This window comes from Salvelinus sp. IW2-2015, linkage group LG10, assembly GCF_002910315.2.
Source record: "Salvelinus sp. IW2-2015 linkage group LG10, ASM291031v2, whole genome shotgun sequence".
NCBI classification, from domain to species: Eukaryota; Metazoa; Chordata; class Actinopteri; order Salmoniformes; family Salmonidae; genus Salvelinus; species Salvelinus sp. IW2-2015.
Genome location: NC_036850.1, coordinates 7,271,270 through 7,276,041, shown reverse-complemented (window position 1 = coordinate 7,276,041; position 4,772 = coordinate 7,271,270).

Here is a 4,772-nt window from a genome sequence, read left to right as displayed (position 1 = left end):
AAATTATTCCGGAGCTAGCCAGCTGAAGAGTTCCATCAGCCACTCTTGAGCTACAATCACCTATCCGGACCCGTTTTACTGCCGATGCGGAGCCCCACCGGGCCTTCACGACTGGACTACCGACGTTATTCTGCCTGAGGGAGTTATCCAACTGGCCCCTCCGACGCGACGTTACCTGAACGCCCATCTGCGGCCCGCTAATCGTTAGCTGTCTTATCGGCTGCTATCTGAATAGGTCTATCGGACAATTTTCTTGGGCCACTATAACTATATCTATTTTGACAATTGGATTGGTCCCCTCTACCATACAGAACCCCACTAATCTACTGACGGAAACGCACGAGGTGGCTAAAAACAGACCTCCATCCTCTGCCAGCTTGCTACCCATGGCCCGGCTAGCTGTCTGAATCGCCGTGACCCCAACCAACCTCACTACTCACTGGACCCTTATGATCGCTCGGCTAAGCATGCCTCTCCTTAATGTCAATATGCCTTGTCCATTGCTGTTCTGGTTAGTGTTTATTGGCTTATTTCACTGTAGAGCCTCTAGCCCTGCTCATTATACCTTATCCAACCTTTCAGTTCCATCACCCACACATGCGATGACATCACCTGGTTTCAATTATGTTTCTAGAGACAATATCTCACTCATCATCACTCAATGCCTAGGTTTACCTCCACTGTATTCACATCCTACCATACCTTTGTCTGTACATTATACCTTGAAGCTATTTTACCCCCAGAAACCTGCTACTTTTACTCTCTGTTCCAGACATCCTAGACGACCAATTCTCAAAGCTTTTAGCCATACCCTTATCCTACTCCTCCTCTGTTCCTCTGGTGATGTAGAGGTGAATCCAGGCCCTGCAGTGCCTAGCTCCACTCCTATTCCCCAGGCGCTCTCTTTTGATGACTTCTGTAACCGTAATAGCCTTGGTTTCATGCATGTTAACATTAGAAGCCTCCTCCCTAAGTTTGTTTTATTCACCGCTTTAGCACACTCTGCCAACCCGGATGTCCTAGCCGTGTCTGAATCCTGGCTTAGGAAGACCGCCAAAAAGTCTGAAATCTCCATCCCTAACTACCACATTTTCAGACAAGATAGAACGGCCAAAGGGGGCGGTGTTGCAATCTACTGCAGAGATAGCCTGCAGAGTTCTGTCCTACTATCCAGGTCTGTACCCAAACAATTTGAACCTACTTTTAAAAACCCACCTCTCTAAAAACAAGTCTCTCACCGTTGCCGCCTGCTATAGACCACCATCTGCCCCCAGCTATGCTCTGGACACCATATGTGAACTGATTGCCCCCCATCCATCTTCAGAGCTCGTGCTGCTAGGTGACCTAAACTGGGACACGCTTAACACCTCAGCCATCCTACAATCTAAGCTTGATGCCCTCAATCTTACACAAATTATCAATGAACCTACCAGGTACCACCCCAAATCCGTAAACACGGGCACCCTCATAGATATCATCCTAACCAACTTGCCCTCTAAATACAACTCTGCTGTTTTCAACCAAGATCTCAGCGATCACTGCCTCATTGCCTGCATCCGTAATGGGTCAACGGTCAAAACGACCTCCTGTAACGTCCTGACCAGAGTTCTTATGTGTTTTGCTTGTTTAGTGTTGGTCAGGACGTTGAGCTGGGTGGGAATTCTTATGTTGCTTTGTGTCTAGTTTGTCTTGTTTCTGTTGTCCAGCCCTAATATGGTCTCAATCAGAGGCAGCTGTCAACGTTGTCCCGATTGAGAATCATATATAGTGAGAGGCTTGTTTTTGTGTTGCGCGATGTGTGTGTAGGGTGATTGTTTTCCTGTCCTGTGTTTTGTCTGCCACACCAGATAGGGCTGTTCTCGGTTCACATTTCTTGTTTTGTTGTTTGTAGTGTTCTCATTATTCTTTATTAAATTCCATGGCGATGAACAGCTAGCCGTACTCCGTGCATTTTGTCAGTCTCCATCGTTTCCAATATCCCAAGGCAAGTTAAAACTCCGTGACCTAGAATCAACCCCCACGCAACAAGGACCAAGCAGGCGGGGGTGGTAACAAGCAGCGTCAGCAGGAGGCAGAGAAAGAAGAAATGGACATCGGGAGGAGTGTTTTTGGACGGCAAGGGGTTCTACACATGCGAGGAGATCCCTGGCTTGGAAAGGATCGCCTCCGCGATGGGAACAGCTGGAGGCAGTTAGTAGAAAGCAGAGGCAACCGGAGAGAGGAAACCGGCGTTATGAAGTGTACGCGAAGCCTGTATTAAGGCTCACCCACAATTTGCTTTGGGGGGCGATGGAGCCTCACAGTCTGGAGCGTAGCTTTGGGTAACCCAGGAGCGAAGTCAGGTAGGAGACCTGCGCCAACCTTCCCGGGCTTACCGTGGCAGGAGAGCGAGGAGTTATATAAAACACGCATTAAAAAGACTAAACAGTCGGGCTGACCGGAGGTGCGAGGTACGGGTGTGGGTACATCCGGACGCCCACGTAAGGTCGGCCGGGCTTATGAAGTGTATAAACAGCATAAGCTACTGGCACGAGCCAGGTGCATTGAAGAAAGGCTGCTGTCAACGTAATCTTGCGGCCTCAGCCTCAGACGTCTCCTCGGGCCTCTGGTCACGTACATGGCAACCAGCCTACGTAATGGTATCTCCCGTGTTCGCAACGCAACAGCGCCGCCAGTGCGGGCCATATTTCCAACGCTCGCCTTACTCTGATGCCACTGGCCTGGCTACGGCTGAAGCATTAACCAGATAAGGTTGCGAAGGGCGTCGGGTGCTTAAGAGCTCCTGTACGCCTTTTCACGGTACCTGGTAATATCCGACGCACACCTCACCCGCCCCGACGACCCTCAGAGTACCACCCTAGTGACCTACACCATCCGCACCTAGGAGCTTCCTGCGTTGCGTGTCCAAGAAACTTATGTTCCTCCTCCACGCACCTCTTTCCTATGGTGCGTGTCTCCAGCCAGTACCTCCAGTTTCCGGTTATCACGCACCAGGCCTACTGTGCGCCTCAGCAGTGCAGAGCTCGGCTCATCGTCTGCCCAACGCCGCCTGCTAACTGGCTCGTCTGCTCAACCGACGGTCCATGCATAGCTTATCCTCTCGTTGCTAGACCCCAGTGCCGTCTGAGCCATCCGTCTGCCCAGTTGCGTCCTGAACCATCCGTCTGGGCAGTATATAAAACAGCATAGTTACTCGGCTGAGCAAGTATTAAAACCCATTAGCCTATCTGACGAGGCCAGTATAAAAAGATAGCTACATCAAGTTGTCCTGTGTCTAGAGGACTTGGATTGAGCACAGCTTGTTACCTGGGCTACTGACCTGACTAAGTCCTCTGTCTCGGATCGCTACGGGCAGATAAACATGTTGCTATGAAACCTCCTGTTGGTCGCCTCAGTTACAGCTGACGATAAAACTCCCCATCATTAACACTAGACAACGTTGGTACCTCCGTACAGCTGAAAGACCAATGGATACAATAGAATCAACACAGGAGACGCCAGTGCCGTCTCTGAGCCATCCGTCTGCCCAGTGCCGTCTGAGCCACCGGTCTGCCCAGTGGCCGTCTGATCCATCCGTCTGCCCCAGTGCCGTTCTGAGCCATCCGTCTGCCCATGCCGTCTTGAGCCGATCCGTCTTGTGCGCCAGTGCCGTCTGCAGCCATCCGGCTGTCCAGTTGCCGTCTTGAGCCATCCGTCTGCTCAAGCGATCTGAGCCTTCCGTCTAGCCCCGAGCCGTATAGAGGCACTCCGCGTGATCTCGTCACGTTAGCTCGCTGAGGCAGCGTCCGTCTAGTTCAGGAATATAAAGCCCTCCAGAGCCCGCCCGCTCTGTACAGGAGCGCTAAGAGCCGTCCTGTTCAGTCAGCTCGAAGAGATGCCGCCAGATCTCCTGTCCGTCTCAGTATTCAATTGACATGCCTCCAGAGCCCGCCGAGCCATCAGGAGACTGCCAGAGCCGACCAGCCTAGTCAAGGAGCTGTCCTCAGAGCGCCAGCCCACGTCAGGAAGGCTGCCTAGAGTCCTCCAAGGCCAGTTCAGTGCGAGCTGCCAGAGCCGACCAGCCCCAGTTCAGTGAGCTGCCAAGAGCCGCCAGCCAGTCAGGAGCCTGCTTAGAGCCTGCCCACGCCATTCAGGAGCTGCCAGTAGTCAGCATATTGCACACCACTCGGCCTAAGCATCAGTCGATTTTTCTATATGTGTGAGTCTGACCTTGTACCTCGTAGTCCATGTTGTTTATGTGTAATTCTGTGTTGATTTGATGTACTTGGTGTCCCCACTGCTTTGTCCTCTAGGTCTATCTTAGTGGACGCCACTGGGTCGCAGTTCGTAAATCCGTACGCAAGATCCATTGAGTCGTTCGTCCATGGCCTCCAAGTCATGAGCTGCCTACCTGCCCCTCCAGTCGAAATAAGGATGAGATTTTTCTATAGTAGAAAATTATACGCCTCCACTACTTTTCCAGTGTTTTGCATAGACAGCTGCCTTAGTCGGCAGCTCCACTAGGAATAGGCCTGAAGCCCTGCTTGCCTTCCGTCTAATTGGCCAGAGCGTGTCTCCTCATCAGTCGAAGTGAGCTGCCTTCCAGTCATGATCATGCCCTTCCAGTCTTAGTGCTCAGCTGAGCTGCCCCTCCAGTCATGATGCTTGCCCTCCAGTCTATGAGCGGCACTCAGTCATGAGGCTCAGCCCACTTCCACGTCGTGAGCCTGCCACTCGAGTCCGGAGCTGCCACTCAGTCGGAGCAAGCTGTAGGCCCCTCAGTCCGGAGCTAG